The sequence below is a fragment of the Gopherus evgoodei genome, chromosome 1 (genome assembly GCF_007399415.2).
Source record: "Gopherus evgoodei ecotype Sinaloan lineage chromosome 1, rGopEvg1_v1.p, whole genome shotgun sequence".
In the NCBI taxonomy this organism is placed as follows: domain Eukaryota; kingdom Metazoa; phylum Chordata; order Testudines; family Testudinidae; genus Gopherus; species Gopherus evgoodei.
Genome location: NC_044322.1, coordinates 143,930,018 through 143,949,085, shown reverse-complemented (window position 1 = coordinate 143,949,085; position 19,068 = coordinate 143,930,018).

The following is a 19,068-nucleotide window of genomic DNA, read 5'->3' as shown; positions in this document are numbered from 1 at the left end:
CCGAAGCCTGAGCAATGTAGCGTTGCGGGGGCTCCTGTAGCATGATGCCCCAGGCAACTGCCCTGCTTGCTACTCCCTCATGCTGGCCCCAGCTTTTATATGCAGAAAACCCACTACTATGACACAGGAGGGACGTGGAGTTTTTATAACATTTTGGGGGACCCATGGGCAGCTGCTATCATAGGCAAGGGGAGGCTGTGTCTCCCCAAACAGCCTACTGTGGCCATGCCCTCAGGCCAGCATGCCTCTTGCAGGGACTTGGGGCCATGGGGATGGCTAGTGCAGGGCCGTGCTGCCTGCTCAGAGCCCTAGGGCTGGAGGTCGTGCAACCGTGCTGCCCAGACACCCAGAACCCCCAGGCTGGGGGCTCTGAGGCTGCAGAGCACCAGGACTGCTGGGGCCTCACCCACCTGCCCCTGGCCAGCTGGCACTCCCACTGTGGTGGGAGTGCTTTGGGCTCCTGTGGAGGAGGGGGAGGCAGAAAGGGGGGAGGGGAGAGGCCTCAGGCCCAAGGGGAGGGGCTGCGGGTTAGGCTCCACGGGTGGCCGGGTTACTGGCCACATTTGTGGGGGCCTCAGAAAGAAGAAGGTTGAGAACTGCTGTTGTAAAGGGCTGATCCTGTTCTGTTCGGTCTTTGGATGCGGGATTTCAGCTCAGGTTCCATCTCTAGTAACCAGAGTTCATATACAATAGGGTAAAAAGTAACTCCCTGTTGTCCTGCAGGTCCTGTTACCATACCACCCTTACTTCTGCACTGCTGTTGGCACCCATCCAGCAGCTGCCATTTTCCAGCCACCCAGTTCTGAAGGCAGTGCCACTGCCAGCAGCAGCATAGAAGTAAGGGTGGCAACATAAGCAATGAATTCCAACCACTTCCCCAAAGTCCCCGCTCCAGCTCTGCCCCCTCCCTGCCCCTTTTCCAACCCCTTCCCCAAATCCCGGCCCTGCTTTTTCCCCGCCTCCTCCCCTGAGCACATCACATTCCTGCTCCTTCCCACCCCTCAGTTGGGGGGAAGCGCTGGGAGGGAGGCGAAGGAGCGGGGATGCGGTACGATCGGGGGTGAGGGGAGCTTGGCTGCCAGTGGGTTCAGAGCACCCACTAATTTTTCCCCATAGCTGCTCCAGCCCCAGAGCCATACCATGGCACTATTCCTTCTGCACTGCCTTCAGAGCTGGGTGCCTGGATGACACAAAGGGTGCAGAGGAGTCGATGACACAAGAAGCAAGGAGAGAAAATAGGAGGATAGCCAGTGAAATATGGCTATTTAATGGACTTTTCTGAAGATGTAAACCACAGAGCTATATCCAGTACAATGTCTCCCAATCACTGCAGGATTAGGGTAAGGAAACATCTTTTTCTTTAAAGTTTCGTTACATTTGTTCATTTCATACTAAAATATAATTTGTTGATTTCTATTAACAGTGTTCCTTAATAATATAGAAGACAAATTAGACATAATTAATGACTTTTATTGCTTTATTTAAAAGTTGTTATTGCAATGTGCCATACCTGGTTGCTAAGTATTAGTACAATAAAATACTGCAGTTATTGTTATTTTGACTGAAACTAAGAATGGTTGTAGAGAATGTGTGTGTGTGTTGGGGAAGGCATGTTACAGGAGGGCAGGGAATGAGGGAGGTGTGAGAATAATATTCTGTAATAACACATGGGAGAAAGCCAGAGCAAAGGTGGATAGGTCTGCAGCTAGAGAATATATTCAGACATATATTTTTAATTTTTTTGCTGCAGTAGCTCTAAATTTATTTTTCTACACAAACTACTACAATATAAATGATATAGAATACATGGTTGTAAATATCACTGGTATGTACATTAAGTACGTACAACTGTACGTACAATAGGCTACTCTTTTAAAATAAAATTGTTAGGACTGAATGTGCAGCGGTATTATAGGAATTGGTAACGACTAAGGATACGATTCTGTCATGGTAGTCACAGGTTCCTTGACTTTCTGGGACCTCCAGGATTTCTTCTGGGGCAGGATGGGAGTAGCGGTCAGCCCTGGGGCTGAGGGAGCAGTGGCTGCCAAAACAGCTGATCAGCGACCAGCTCCACACCATGGAACAGATGGCTGGCAGTCAGGCCCAGGGCTGCTGGAGCCAGTGGCCAGCCCTGGAGCAGCAGCCCCTGGAACAGTTGTAAGCCCCAGCAGAGCTCTGTTTGTCCCTCTCCCCAGGGTATTTTTAGTAAAAGTCAGGGACAGGTTGTGGGCTTGCCTGAATTTTTGTTTATTGCCTGTGACCTGTTCCTGACTTTTACTAAAAATACCCGTGACAGAATCTTAAGTAATGACAATAATACTGCTGCACATTCAAAGTCATAACAAGTTTAACATTTAAAATTAAATCATTGCCTGAACCCTGGCACCTCTTTCATTACAAGTTAAACACTGCCTCTAGCTCCCACGCTACCTCTAGCTGCCCCTTTTCTCTGCTTCCACAACCCCTCAGTTAGCTATCAGATGTTGATTGGTAGATGATTGGGTCCCATCAAGTTATGCCCTGGGTCTGACTCTCCAAGTTCTCAGCAGCTGAACCTCTGTTTGTTTTTTGTTTTGTTTTTGGCTAGTATTCACACTCTGACAGACTAAATGAGAAGGAGCATAATTGAAGGTGGTGGAGCATATGTGAATTGTCAGATAACACTGGTCTACAATTTGAGAAGTCGTCTGCTTCAGAGATAAAATGTGATATTTCTTATGTATTTTGATGTGCTGAATTCAAATATGACAATTAAAACAACTGATTGGCTACTGTTTCTAAGATATTTAAGTTTTTACATTTTATGTCTATGTATATTGTGTAGATAGTAGAGTTTTAATCATAAATTGTAAACCTAGGTCTTTTCATGTGTTTATGGTTACTTTACATGATAATATTTCATCTGTCCTGTTTATGTAACACTTTAAAAATCAGCAAAAGGGTTATATAAATAAAATTTATTATGAAACAAAAGGCAAAAAACTATTATGTACATAGTTTAGTCCTATTCAGTGTCTACTTGGCACTTCTTGGCTTGTCTCTTGTATTCATTAAATGGAGCATCTCTTGTCACTGTCCAGCAATAGTCTGCAAGAATTGATGGGCTCCATTTGCCCTGATAGCCTGCCAGGAGATTCCACTGCTGTAGTCTGGAGCCCAGCAGCTCTGCCTTACTCTTGGGTAGTTCCAAATCCCTGACAAGGTCATTCAGTTCACCTTGTGTTATGAGGTGTGATTCAGAGGAGGAGGATGGGAGAAAATGTGGGTCCTGTGACATTGACGGTTCAGGACCAGAAGTTTCATCCTCTTCCTCGTCTGACTCAAGTGAGAATGATTCTGGTGCATCAGGAACCGGCAGTCCTTCTCCGTGGGGTACTGGGCGTATAGCTGATGGAATGTTTGGATAATGTACAGTCCACTTTTTCTTCCTTGACACACCTTTCCCAACTGGAGGCACCATGCAGAAGTAACAATTGCTGGGATGATCTCTTGGCTCTCTCCAAATCATTGGCACTGCAAAAGGCATAGATTTCCTTTTCCTGTTCAACCACTGGCCAAGATTTGTTGCACAAGTGTTGCAGCATATGTGTGGGGCCCACCTCTTGTCCTGATCTCCAATTTTGCAGCCAAAAGAAAGGTGATAGGCTTTCTTAACCATAGTGGTTATACTGCGCTTTTGTGATACAAAAGTCACTTCACCACAAACATAGCAGAAGTTATCTGCACTGTTCACACAAGTACGAGGCATCTCTGCTCACTTTGGCTAAACAGAAATGTGTCCCTTTGCAAAATCAAACACTGACAAATAAGAGAGCAAGACACTGTGTGATTTCTAGAGCTGATATAGGGCAATTTGTTCAGCAGAGTGATGTAAGCTTCGTTAGGATTGCATCATCCATGACTTCTAGGAATAACATGATGCAATTCATCTCATGTATGACGCAATACCAGCTTCAGATTGCAGCATTCATTGTTTTGCCTAAAAAGCAAGTACTGTCCAAACCCAGTCAGATTTATTCACAGATCCAGTCAAAGATATATTTTAGTCATTTCTGGTTTAAATTGAGATCCTTCCCTTTATAACTCACTTATCCTCCGCCAATCCCAAGTCAAGGGTCGTATATACTGACCCACTAGCATATCTTGAAAACTAGAGCCAATCAACAATTTTAAGCATCATTTTCGTTCTCAGTGGCCCAGAATTAGTAAAGTTGGACTACATTTATTTCAGAAGCATTTTGGCTGTAGAGCAGTGTAATTTACGTTAGAGAAGTATCACAAATTCAATGTCTGATAATTAAAGATAATATATAATAAATTACATGGGCCACAGGAAAAGCAACATTTTATTCACTCAATTAATTTCATTCCATGACTTGCCACTCTCCTAATAATAATAAAAATAAAAAATTCTTGGAAAAATAATTCTTTATAGGATCACCTATCTAGGAAGCATCCAGCTTCTCCTCCAGGTTTTGTTAAGGTACCCACTTAAAACCAAGATAGACACACTTATTCCAGTTAAAATGATGGAATTTTGCCAGAAGGATGGAAAAAATCTACAGCGCCACTATGAAAACTGTTAGCTTTCAGAAAATTTAATTTTCTGTCTCATGATTTGGCAAGCCAAAATTGTACGGATATAACAAAAGAGAGAGAGAGTGTGAGAGCTTCACTAATATAATACCCATCTTTTACTTTACATCAATATTAGCACATGATCACAGTTAAAAGGATCAGGGCCTATGGATGTTCAGATATGAATGTGTGTGTGTGCACGCATGTGTGTAAATCAGAGTTCTCAGGCAATCTGCACAGTAGTGGTGAGGACTAGCAGGAACACTTCTTGTTAAAACAACGAGAAGTCCTTGTGGCACCTTAGGGACTAACAAATTTATTTGGGCATAAGCTTTTGTGGGCTAAAACAGAAGCATCTAATCAGAAGCATCTGATCAAGTGGGTCTAGCCCACGAAAGCTTATGCCTAAATAAATTTGTTAGTCTCTAAGGTGCCACAAGAACTCCTTGTTGTTTTTGTTGATACAGACTAACACGGCTACCACTCTGAAACCTGACTCCTTGTTAAGTTTCCTGGTACCCCTCTTTCACTGAAAGTGATGCCACACGATAGCAGAAAGCAGCAGCAACCAAATTTTAAGAAGGAATTACCCAATTGTGTTTTCCTCCCTGCTTGATCTCCATAGGGTAGCTTCTACAGTCCAGAACTCTGTGTAGCCAAAGTCGGCATACACCAGCCATTTATAAACTTGGACATAGAATTGAAAGATTTTAAAAGGTGTCCCTTAACTGGCAGTATTAGTAGGTCCCTTCTCATATCTATGCTACTCTCTCTGCTGCAGGGGTCTCAAATTCAAATGACCACAAAGGCCAGCAGTGGCGTAACCACATTCTAACATCAGGGGGAGCATAAAAAAAGGTGCCACCCATTTTGGAAGGATAAAAATGCCACAGATGTGATTAATTAAAAAAAACTGTCCACACGGCAGCCAGGTCGTTTTGAAAACAAAATTCAAAATGTCAGAATTTCTGGAAATTTTGAATTTTCACCAGCTCCAGGTGAAATTCTTCACAGAAAAATAAATTCCCCCCAAAATCTCTATTCAGAAACATCCCAATATTTTGCTTGGGCCTCTTTTCATTGAACGGAAGCATTTTAATTTTGGTTTGTGTACTCAAAATGAAATGTTTTATTTTCAGTCAACCTTAATCTGTGTGTCCAACTGAGCAGCTATCGCGCCTCAAGGAAATTATAATTCCACTTCCCTCACGCTGCCTTTCTCCTTTATGTGCCTTACTCCCTAGCTACACTGCAGGGCTGCCCAGAGGATTCAGGGGGCCTGGGGCAAAGCAATTTTGGGGGCCCCTTCCATTAAAAAAAAATTGCAATACTATATTCTCATGGGGGCCCCTATAGGGCCCAGGGAAAATTGCCCCACTTGCTCCCCCCCACGGGCAGCCTTGGGAAAAATAAACCTTCCGCATCTCAGCACAAATCCAGTTTTGAGAAAACTTCTTTACAAGGTATCACTGGTTCTTAGCATCAGATGGTGTTTAAAAGGCACTAAAGCTCATTACAGGGTTGGACAAATATTTTCCATCAAAACTTTTTTGGATTGAAAACGAGGGGCTTTTAAAAAGCAGAAAAAAATCATGGACAATGTCTGCTTTCCATCAAAATTTGTTGTGTTTTTTTTAATTGAAAAGCTGAAATTAGTCTGCCAAAACCTGAACATGGTTTGAGGTTTCAGAAATATGTGGCCAAATATTTGCTGCTTGCTGTGTTTGATTGTTTAAAGAAACAAACAAACAAAAATTCTGCTTAAAACAAATCCAAATCTTTTGAACTACCTCAGCTTGTGACCAAACGCCTGAGCCCATCCAGTCAGAGATTTTTCCAGGTTTCTGATACTCTGTTGGCTTCCTTGACTCATATCTGTCTACATAACTTTTGGGTTCATTTAGGTTAGAACAGGGGTTGGCAGCCTTTCAGAAGTGGTGTGCCAAGTCTTCGTTTATTCACTCTAATTTAAGGTTTCGCATGCCAGTAATACATTTTAACCTTTTTAGAAGGTCTTTTTCTATAAGTCTATAATATATAACTAAACTATTGTTGTATGTAAAGTAAATAAGGTTTTTTAAATATTTACGAAGTTTCATTTAAAATTAAATTAAAATGCAGAGCCCCTCAGACCAGTGGCCAGGACCCAGGCAGTGTGAGTGCCACTGAAAATCAGCTCATGTGCCACCTTCGGCACACGTGCCATAGGTTGCCTGCCCCTGGGTTAGAACATAAGAACAGCCATATTGGGTCAAACCAAAGGTCCATCCGGCCTAGTATCTGTCTACCGACAATGGCCAATGCCAAGTGCCCCAGAGGGAGTGAACCTAACAGGTAATGATCAAGTGATCTCTCTCCTGCCATCCGTCACCACTCTCTGACAAACAGAGGCTAGGGACACCTTTCCTTACCCATCCTGGCTAATATCCATTAATGGACTTAACCTCTGTCATAACCCTAAGCATCCTTTAGGTTCTCTTTAGCAAGGGCTAAAGAGTGTCGGAGGGTGCTTTGTAGGTTGCTTACAAAGTCCAGAATGTTAGTTCCTGGAGAAGGCGTAAACCCCTCCTATTGCTGCTTCACCAACTGTAATGGCCCCTTAACCTCGTGACCATACACAAGTTCAAACGGTGAAAACCCTAAACTGGGATGTGGTACAACCCTGTAGGCAAACAGCAACTGCTGCAACACTAGGTCCCAATTATTGGAGTGTTCGTTGATGAATTTACATATCATGGCCCCCAAAGTTCCATTAAACCTTTCCACCAGGCCATTGGTTTGATGGTGGTACGGGGTGGCAACCAAGTGGTTCACCCCATGCGTTTCCCACAGTTTTTGCATGGTCCCTGCCAGGAAATTAGATCTTGAATCAGTAAGGATGTCGGAGGGCCAACCTACCCTGGCAAAAATGTCTGTTAGGACCAGGCACACAGTGTTAGCCCTGGTGTTGCCTAGAACTACTGCTTCCGGCCATCGGGTAGCAAAGTCCACGGAAGTCAGTACGTACTGCTTTCCTCTGAGCATCTTTTTTGGGAAAGGACCCAGAATATCCACAGCTACTTGCTGAAGTGGGACCTCAATTATGGGGAGTGGCTGGAGAGGGGCCTTGACCTGGTCTTGGGGTTTTCCCACTCTTTGGCATACCTCACAAGACCGGACATACTTGGCAACGTCCTTGCCCATCCCCTCCCAGTGGAAGGACTTCCCCAACCGGTCCTTGGTTCTGTTCACCCCAGCATGGCCACTGGTATGATCATGAGCTAAGCTTAAGAGCTTCCCCCGGTACTTAGTTGGAACCACCAACTGTTTTTGCGGCTGCCATTCTTCCCGGTGTCCACCAGAAAGAATATCCTTGTATAAAAGTCCTTGGTCTATAACAAACCGGGATCGATTAGAAGAGCTGAGAGGCGGTGGGGTGCTCCGTGCCGCCGCCCAAACTTTCTGAAGGCTGTCATCTGCTTTCTGCTCAGTTTGGAACTGTTCCTTTGAGGCTGGGGTTACCAGTTCTTTCTCAGATTGTGGACTTGGGATTGGTCCCTCTGGAAGCGATGGAGGTGATGGGGTTGTTTGTGTTGCTGGTGAACTGCTCTCCGCTGATGCACCTGAGGGTATTTAAGGCTCTGGCTGAGCCTTTTGGGCATGGCTGTCTGTTGCTTCTGCCAGTTCTGGCTCGCTGGCGCCCACTGGCGTTGAGTTTGAAGATGTGGTTGCAATTGCTGGTGCTGGTTGCTGTTCCAGTTCTGGGCCTGGGACTGGAGGCGCTGTTGCTGTTTCAGTGGTTGGCATGGAGTCTGGGTCCACTACTTCTGTCTGGGTCTCTGGTAACACAGATGGGGCACCTGTGGATGGCTCAGGAACAGGAATGGGTCTGGAAGCTTGCCTGGTTTGGCTACGTGTAACCATTCCCACTCTCTTGGCCCGCTTCACCTGGTTGGCCAAGTCTTCCCCCAGTAGCATGGGGATGGGATAGTTGTCATAAACTGCAAAAGTCCACATTCCTGACCAGCCTTTGTACTGGACAGGCAGTTCAGCTGTAGGCAAGTCTATGAAGGGGTAAATTGTCACTTGGGCCTTTGGGTTGATGAATTTGGGGTCTACGAAGGATTGGTGGATAGCTGACACTTGTGCCCCCATGTCTCTCCACACAGTAACCTTCTTTCCGCCCACTCTCAAATTTTCCCTTTGCTGCAAGGGTATTTGAGAGGCATCTGGGCCTGGGGATCTTTGGTGTGATGGTGGTGTAATGAACTGCACTCGGATGGCGTTCTTTGGACAGTTGGCCTTGATATGTCCCAGTTCATTACACTTAAAGCATTTTCCATCTGATGGGTCACTGGGTCGAGGTGAGTTACTGGAGACTGGTGAGGTGGAAGAATAGTGTGTTTGTGGCTTTACTTGGGTTGTAGGTGGGGTTTTTGGCTACCCTCGGTTGTAGGGTTTTATGATCTGTGTGCCCTCTGGGGTATTCGTTCCCCTTGATAGTAGCTTTCTTGCTTTCTGCCACTTCCATTCATCTGGCTCCAATCTCCCCCACCTCGGTGAGATTTTTGGGTTTTCCATCTTGTATGTACCGTGTTATGTCCTCAGGAACACCATCCAAGAACTGCTCCATTTGTATGAGGAGGTGCAGTTCTTCCAAGGATTTAACATTGTGTCCTGATATCCAGGCCTCATAATTTTTCCCAACGTAGTAGGCGTGTTTGGGAAATGACACATCTGGTTTCCACTTTTGGGTTCTGAAACGCCGACGGGCATGATCCGGGGTTATCCCCATTCTGTATCTGGCCTTGGTTTGAAAAAGTTTATAGTCGTTCATGTTCTCCTTAGGCATTTCAGCTGCCACCTCTGCTAAAGTTCACTGAGCTGTGGCCTCAATTCTACCATGTACTGGTCTTCAGGGATGCTGTACCCAAGATAGGCTCTTTCAAAATTTTCCAAGAAGGCCTCAGTGTCATCACTTGCCTTATAGGTGGGAAATTTCCTGTGATGTGGAACCATAATTGGCAAAGGGTTGTTAGGATTGGCTGGGTTTTGTTGCTTAGCCTTTTTTAATTCCCTGGCCTGTCAGTGGGTTTCCCTCAGGAGTTCCAGCTCTCTCCTGTGGGTAGCCTCTTTTTCTCTTTCTTTTAGCTCCATCTCTTGTAGTTTTTTTTCCATATCTCGCCTGTGCTCGGCGTCTTTGATTTGTCCTCGGCCTTCATTTGTCTTGTTAGGCATGGTTCCTGTTTTCTTGTGTTGGGGTGCCCTCCGGTGTTTATCTTCTGAACTGCAGGTTCTCTGTTGCCTCCTGGGGTCTGCCTAGCAACATTGCCTTTTTTCCTTTCTTCCTCTAGCTAATCTTTTCAATGTAAAATAAACCAGAAAAAACACTTTATTTGCATGTGTATAGTGCTGGTATTTGACTCCTAATGGGAGTGCTATTGTGTGACAAAAAACCCGTAATAGTTACTTAATGGTTGCTTGCTTAATATGCAAGCCAGAAACTGCAAGAGAGAGCAGAGAAAGAAAAAAAAATTCTCTCTGGTTCCCTTTAAAACCAAACTATTTCTCTCTGCTTAAAAGCCCCTAGCAGAGAAAAGAAAAATATAATATTCCTACTGGCTTCTATCTATCTCACCACTGCCACTCATGTCATAACCTAGTCCCAGAGATGGACCTTAGCGTCCAAAATATGGGGGTTAGCATGAAAACCTCCAAGCTTAGTTACCAGCTTGGACCTGGTAAAGCTGCCACCACCCAAAAAATTAGAGTGTTTTGGGGCACTCTGGTCCCCACAAAAACCTTCCCTGGGGACCCCAAGACCCAAATCCCTTGAGTCTCACAACAAAGGGAAATAAACCATTTCCCTTCCCCCCTCCAGGTGTTTCCTCCCTGGGTTCCTGGAGAGATACACAGAAGCAAGCTCCATAAATCTAAACAGAGGGATTCCACCCTCTCTATTTCCAGTCCTGGAAACAGAAGTACTTTCCTCTTCACCCAGAGGGTATGCAAAGTCAGGCTTGTAAATCTAACACACACAGATTTCCCCCTGACTTCTTCCTCCCACCAATTCCCTGGTGAGCACAGACTCAATTCCCTGGAGTTTCCCACTAAAGAAAAACTCCAACAGGTCTTAAAAAGAAAGCTTTATGTAAAAAAAAAAGAAAAATACATAAAAATGGTCTCTCTGTATTAAGGTGACAAATACAGGGTCAATTGCTTAAAATAATATTGAATAAACAGCCTTATTCAAAAAGAATCAATTCAAAGTACTCCAGCAATTACACACATGTAAATACAAAAAAACAAACCTATCTTTTTGTACTTACAACTGGGAAACAGGAGATTAGAAAGGCAGGAAACAGAAATCCTCTCATAGCCAAGAGAGAGAGTACAGGCACAAGACCAAGAACAAAGGACTCACACACAAACTTCCCTCCACCCAGATTTGAAAAAGTCTTGTTTCCTGATTGGTCCTCTGGTCAGGTGTTTCAGGTTACTTCTTTCCAGGTGTAAGAGACATTAACCCTTAGCTATCTGTTTATGACAACCTCCATGCATTTATCCATTTCCTAGACACTGGCTCCATGGGGACCCTCACAAACTGAAGACGGTTACTGCAGGTTTGTCTTTAGTATAGCTTATGTACATACTTCACGAACTGAGCATTTGAGCTTGTTCCAGAATCTGGGATGAGCCTATGTTGTGAAAACTGAAATGCTCAAAATAGCACATGCATGTGAATGGACACAGGGTGCTAAAATTAAATTACCCCAGGGGTTCTCAAACTGTAGGTCAGGAGGGGAGGGATAGCTCAGTGGTTTGAGCATTGGCCTGCTAAACCCAGGGTTGGAAGTTCAATCCTTGAGGGGGCCATTTGGGGATTGGTTCTGCTTTGAGCAGGGGGTTGGACTAGATGATCTCTTGAGGTCCCTTCCAACCCTAATAATCTATGATTCTATGACTCCTCAGGGGGTCATGAGGTTGTTACTGGAGGTTGCGGGCTGTCAGCCTCCACCTCTGACCCTGCTTTGCCTCCAGCACTTGTAATAATGTTAAATATAAATTGAAAACACTTTTTTATATAAGGGGGAAGGGGTCACAATCAGAGGTTTGCTATGTGAAAGAGGTCACCAGGACAAAAGTTTGAGAACCACTGAATTAACCTCTCTGAAGCCTCAGGGAATGCATCGGGGGGGGGTGTCTCTCATGGTAGGGTTGGGAAGGATATTGCTCTTCTCATGTGATCCCTCCCCCAGTGGTTAATTTTAAATGAAGCTACCTTCCCCTGACATGAACCTCCCTATGGCACTGAAATTAAATATAGACTATAATTTGGCATTTGAGAAGTAAAAGGGATGGTAGCCCTAATGGAAAAGCTAACAGCTTGGCTCTTCTGCAAACCTCAAACTGCTGAATGAGCTTTAGGGTAGGGAAGGCTGTGCCTCCCAAACAGCCTGGCCCTGCCCCCTATCCAACCCCCACCCACTTCCTGTCCCCCGACTGCCGCCCCTCAGAATCTCCCCCATCCTGCTCCTTCTCCCCTCACTGTCTCCCAGAGACCCCACCCAAGCACCACTCCAGGACCCCACCCCTGCTCCCTGTCCCCAACTGCCCCAACCCCTATCCACCCCCCCCACTGAGTCCTGACAGACCCCCAGAAAGCCCACAATCCAACCCCCCGTTCCCTGTCTCCTGACCGCCCCTCCCCAACCTCTACTCCTTTCCTGTGCCCTGACTGTCCCCAAGACTCACTGCCCCTTAGCCAACCCCCCTGCCCACAGCCTCTTACCCCCAGCTCCCCCTTCACCCAGAGCTCAGCATGTCCCTGAACAGCTGCAGCATGGCTCCGGTGGGCCTCCTGAGCTCCACCCTGCTCAGAGCCACGTGGTCAGGGGGCGGGGCTGCGAGCTCCAGCAGGGCCTGAGTTCCCTCCGCTTGGCCTGGAGCTCACAGCCCCGCCCCCTGACCACGTGGCTCTGAGCGGGGTGGAGCTCAGGGGCCCTGCCGGAGCCATGCTGCTGCTGTCGAGTGAAGCTCCTGGATGTGTTGAGGCTCCAGGAGAGGGACGGAGGCGGAAGCCTCGTCCGTTCTCTTGGGGGCCCCTGCGGAGCCCGGGGCCTGGGGCAAATTGCCCCACTTGCCCCCCCTCCCCCCAGGCGGCCCTGCTACACTGTATCTACCATCATGTACCACAGTCTCTCCGTGTGACTGAGCCACCACAGTGTATTGTAAGACTCCCATCAGGCATGGACCATGTCAAGATATGTAACTGGCAAAAAAGTTAACAACCTCCTTCCTAAACAGAGATTAACATTATTCTTGGCCACTGCTGCTATCTAAATATCCAGATCAAGATCCCCAAGTTGTAAACATGAGTAACAAAAGATAGGCATAGTCCTTCAAGTAAAAGAACTGCTGTAAATCTTGCCACTTCTTTTGGCTGATTCCCCCAGACTACCACTATTATTTCTTATTCAAATTAAGAATAAGACAGCTAAATCACATCTAAGTACCCAACTCTGTTAGAGACTGAGAAGGCTCACCTCGTACTGTATAAGTCACATAAAATGGAGATGCAGAACTGTGTACCATCTGCATATAAAAGGCTCAACAGCCCACTAATAGTGATATATACATTGAACTAGAGGGGTGAGAGAATAGAATCACCTTGTACCCAGCATGATAATTCCCTCAGTGTAGATGAACGTTTGCCCCAAAGCTGTCTCTTTGACAGGCTAGAATGGAGCTACTCAAGAGACACTCCTTATGTCCCTGTCCTCAACTGTCAGCAAACGGTGTCTAAAGCTGGTAACATAGATAAAAGTATTAGAATGGGCATCTGAGGCCAGATCCTCAGATGATGTGAATTGGTGTAGCTCTGTTGACTTCAGTGCAGCTACACTGATTTACACCAGCTGAGTATTTGGCCCATTATTTTAAGCCATTCTTAGAAAGACATCAAACATTCACACCAATGTAGCCTGTGTGTCACATCCAAGCTTTAAAACAGATTGACAGTGACCAAGGAAATCTTTGGACTCTGGATTTGTCTGGAGTTGTCCTTTCCACATAACCTTTCCAATTATATTCCCAAAAAAAGGGAGATTAGAGACAGAAGATAATGGGCTGAATTCTGAGAATCAAGGTTTCTTTAGCAAGGGCCAACAAAAGGAAGGGATTGACAATCTCCTAAAAAAACAGATTCAGTACTTCCCTACTTGATCTTACCAGCCTGGCAGGACACGGATCAAGTCTGCAAGTCATAGCTCAGAGCTCCCCAAGCACCTCTAGCTCCTCCATGAATAACAGAGGCTTATGGTCAAACAGGGCCATACATGACTTTGCCTCCACAGAGATCATAAATCTGGTCAGGTTCCAATTACTCTTTTTCAATAAAGAAAATAGACAACTCCTCTCAAGAAACATCCAACTGTTTCTGAACAAAAACAACCCAAAGTTTCCTAAGGCTATTCACCAACCTTCACAGGACAGGGACTCAGCAGCGCCCTGGGCAGGTTTGAGCCTGCAGTGGCCCACAAAGCCACCTTCTCCCTCCCCCCAGGAACAGGAGCAGGACGGACCCAGTGAAGCACTCACAGAGTCGGGGCTCAGCCTCCCACCCGCCTACACACAGGGCCAGTGCAAGGAAGTTTGGCGCCCTAGGCGAAAATTCCACCTTGTGCCACCCCCCCAGCTAACCCCACTCACTGCCCCCCTGTGGCAGCTAACCATGGCCACCCGCCCCTCCCACCTGAAGACCCCACCCCGCGGAAGCTAACCTCACCTGCCGTGACAGTTAACCCACCCACCCCCACCCTGGGAGCCGCCCCCCTCGCAGCAGCTACCCCCCTGTGCAAGCCTCCCCTCCATGGCAGCTAACCCCACCCAGGGAGCCTGCCCCAGCTCTCCTCCACTCCACCTCCTCACCTGAGGGGACTTTTAGGCGCCCTCAACCACTAGGCGCCCTATGCGGCCGCCTAGTTTGCCTAAGTGGTTGCACCGGCCCTGCCCGCACATGTAGCTCTGGTGGGTGCAGGGATCCACCAGCACCTTCGGGGTCTCCTTGGCTGCCGCGCCAGCCCCGGCTCTGACCCTGGCCGCCTTCCTGGGCTCCGCCGGGCCCCGCGGCTTCACCCCCTTCCCAGCCACCGTGCTCATGATCCTGCCCCTGCCTGTGGCTCCCAAACCCTGCCCTGCTCCCCGCACGGCTCCTGCCCGGCCCTGCGCGGACCTTACCCTGCGCTGCTCCCTGCTGGCTCCAGGCCCCGCTCTCGCCGCCAGCCGCTCTGACATTCAAACCTCGAGCCAGAGCGTTACGAGCCCCCAGCACGCTCCCCATTGTTTGCGAGGATTTAAAATCCAAGCCGTCCGCTGCTAGGCACCATGGGAACGCCCCCTCCCACCTGTTTTAAAGGGACAGGCGCTTCCATTGCACTGCGAGCTGACAGCAGCAAGCAAAGAGGTGCTTCCCTGCAACGTCTCACCCTGCAACGTCGTCCCTGCGTGAGTGTAAACATTAAAAAGGTGCCACTTTTGGGTAATGTGCTCAGTGGGGGAGCGACTGCTCCCCCTGCTCCCGCCCATCAAGGCTCCTGAGGAGGTCTAGTGCATTGGTCCGAGGGCCGCATCACTAACACCCCCACCCCTCACTGTCCCTGCCCCACTCTGCCCCTGCCCCGCCTCTTCCCACCCCTTCCCTGCCCCTTTCCACCCCCTTCCCCAAAGTCTCCACCTCAACGCTGCCCCTTCCCTGTCACCAGGGGATGCAGGAGGGGTGCAGAGTGTGGCAGGGGCTCAGAGCCGTGAGTTGAGGTACAGGAGGTGTGCAGGGTGCGGCAGAGGGTTCAGGGCAGGGAGTTGGTGTGTGGGATGCAAGAGGGATGAGGGGTGCGGCAAGGGGTTGGGGTGGAGGTTGCAGCAGGTGGCTCAGGGTGGGGAGTGCAGGAGAAGTGTGGGGTGTGGCAGGGGGTTCAGGGCAGGGAGTTGGGTGCGGGGTGTGAGTTCTGGCCCAGCGCCGCTTACCTAGAGCAGCTCCGGGGTGGCAGCAGCGCGCATAGGGGCCAGGACAGGCTCCTGGCCACGTGTTTGAGACCCCTGCTCTAGTGGCTGATCCAATTTCACTCACACCCACACCCACAGTACAATACAAAGGGACAAAGCTTTTCTCGTGACTGAGGCCTTATCTACGGGAGAAAATTGTAGTGCTATAATTAAATGAGTTTAGAAACTCATTTAGTTAAATCCATTAAGGTAAACTGAGGCAAGGTATTCTGAAACCAAAATAAGAGTGTCACACAAGGAGACTTCAGCAATGTAACTAAAACTGAAATAGTCAAAGCGGTACAATTTTCTACTGTAAATAAGAAAAAAAAACCCAACCCATAAAACTCTTCAGTACAGAGGAATCTTGCATAGTTTTCTCTCTCCCCTTTCCCTCACTCCCGCCTACCTACCAGTCACATGGAGTGAGGTGAGGATTAACATTTGAAGCACTTAAGACCCTCAGATGGAAGATTCATATAAGTGCAAACAGTTATTAATATTTCACAGTTACCTCTGGATCCTAGTTTCCAAAGTCTGGCCCTTTAAATAATTACTTCCATTTGTTCTTTTCTGCTGTTATCTTTCCCCCTTTATTTCTTTACTTCCAGTTAGCTAAGGCTGTTGATTTAATCACAGTTAACTCACATGATTAACTAAAAATATTTAACTGTGATTAAAAAACTTAATCGTGATTAATTACATTGTTAAACAATAGAATACCGATTGAAATTTATTAATTTTTTTGGATGTTTTTCTACATTTTTGAATATATTGATTTCTATTACAACACAGAATACAAAGTGTACAGTGCTCACTTTATATTATTTTTATTACAAATATTTGCACTGTAAAAATGATACAATAAATCGTATTTTTCAATTCACTCATACAAATACTGTAGTGCAATCTCTGTCATGAAAGTGTAATTTACAAATGTAGATTTTTTTTTTGTAAACAATGTCAAACAATGTAAAACAATGTAAAACTTTAGAGCCTACAAGTCCACTCAGTCCTTCTTGTTCAGCCAATCACTAAGACAAACAAGTTTGTTTATGTTTACGGGAGATATTGCTGCCTACTTCTTATTTACAATGTCATCTGAAAGTGAGAACAGACATTCCCATGGCACTTTTGTAGACGGCGTTGCAAGATACTTACATTCCAGATATGCTAAACATTTGTGTGCCCCTTCATGCTTCAGCCACCATTCTGGAGGACATACTTCCATACTAATGATGTTTGTTAAAAAAATAGTCTGTTAATTAAAGTTGTGACTGAACTCCTTGGGGGAGAATTGTATGTTCCCTGCTCTGTTTTACACGCATTCTGCCATATATTTCATGTTATAGCAGTCTCGGATGATGACCCAGCACATCTTGTTTGATTTATGAACACGGTCACTGCAGATTTGACAAAACGCAAAGAAGGTATCCATATGAGATTTCTAAAAATAGCTAAAGCACTCGACCCAAGGTTTAAGAATCTGAAGTGCCATCCAAAATCTGAGAGGGACGAGGTGTGGAGCATGCTTTCAGAAGTCTTAAAAGAGCAAGACTCCGATGCGGAAATTACAGAACCCGAACCACCAAACAAAAAAAAATCAACCTTCTGCTGGTGGCATCTGGCTCAGATGATGAAAATGAATATGCATTGGTCTGCTCTGCTTTGGATCGTTGTCGAGCAGAACCCATCATCAGCATGGTTGCATATCCTCTGGAATGGTGGTTGAAGCGTGAAGGGGCATATGACTCTTTAGCACATCTGGCATGTAAATATCTTTACCGGTTACAACAGTGCTATGCAAACGCCTGTTCCCACTTTCAGGTGACATCGTAAACAAGAAGCAGGCACCATTATCTCCTGCAAATATAACCAAACTTGTTTATCTGAGCAACTGGCTGAAATAGGTTTCAGAGTTTTAGTCTTTAAGGTGCCACAAGTACTCCTTGTTCTTTTGGCTTAAGTAGGACTCAGTGGACTTGTAGGATCTAAAGTTTTACATTGTTTTATTTCTGAATGCAGTTATTTTTTGTACATAATTTGACATTCTTAAATTCAACTTTCATGATAAAAAGATTGCAATACAGTATTTGTATTAGGTGAATTGAAAAATACTGTTTCTTTTTTCTTACAGTGCAAATATTTGTGTTAAAAATAAATAGAAAGTGAGCACTGTACACTTTGTATTCTGTGTTGTAACTGAAATCAATATATTTGAAAATATAGAAAATATCAAAAAATATTTAAATAAATGGTATTCTATTATTGTTTAACAGTGTGATTAATCATGATTAATTTTTTTACTCACTTGACAGTCCTACTATTAGCATATTTGCTCCTTCTCTCTTTATCAAACCCTCTTCAATTGCATTCCAGTTTTTGATCTTGTACCCCTGTCCTAACTGCCACTCTCTCCACTTCCAGCTGTGTGCTGGCAGCTCTAGTGTTCATTTACCAAGTAGCTGCCCTTCTCATCTAAGACTCGGCCATGGCTACACTGGCGCTTTACAGCGCTGCAACTTTCTCGCTCAGGAGTGTGAAAAAAACACACCCCTGAGCGCTGCAAGATACAGCGCTGTAAAGCCTCGGTGTAAACAGTGCCGCAGCGCTGGGAGCGCGGCTCCTAGCACTGCAAGCTAAACTGCATGAGGATGTGGAGTATGTGCAGCGCTGGGAGAGCTCCCGCGGCAACGCTTTGAAGTTTCGAGTGTAGCCATACCCGTCTTGCACCACTGATAGCTGTAACACAATGGATTAGCTCCCTTAAATTCAGAAGGCAGTGAGCCATAGCCCTAACTAATGGATTTCTAGCCTCATGCACTGTCTGTCTTAGTCTTCATATGCAATGTCAAATGAGGTACTTTTACTCCAAAAATAATCAGTGCAAAAGGGTATAAGTGTAGAGAAAAAATGGCTTAAGGCAGGCCCTTTATCTGCCTTTTGTTTGAGATTGTAAATTCTTTAGGTGTGGAGCTGTCTCTTACTATGCGCTTGTACAGTGGCTACCACAATGGGACCTGTATTGAGGCCCCTCAATGCTAACATATTGCAAATATTAAACAACAGGATTTGATATGTGTTTAGGGGCTCCAAACTCTTGGCTGTGCATATGACAGCCCACAGTGGAGTTCCACCCAATGCAGGCAATAGAAAAAGAAAAATGAGGTTAAACGGAATTGAGGCTAACGGGTATATTACCTTTTTATTCTGGATACCCTGGTTCAAGTTTGGATTAAGTCACACATGAAAATGATTTTTGTCTGATGCTGAGCAGACTTTGGTTCCCATCATGAGAAAACTATATCATTTGGCATAATTCATCATGGCTGTCAGACTACCCAGTAAAGGCAGAAGCAAGGATGTTGTAGGTCACAATTCACTGGAAAGATTTTGAGGCAGCTGATTACATAAGGATCACTAACATATAGGGCCTTATTACATAATGCTTGGCTATAGCTGCTG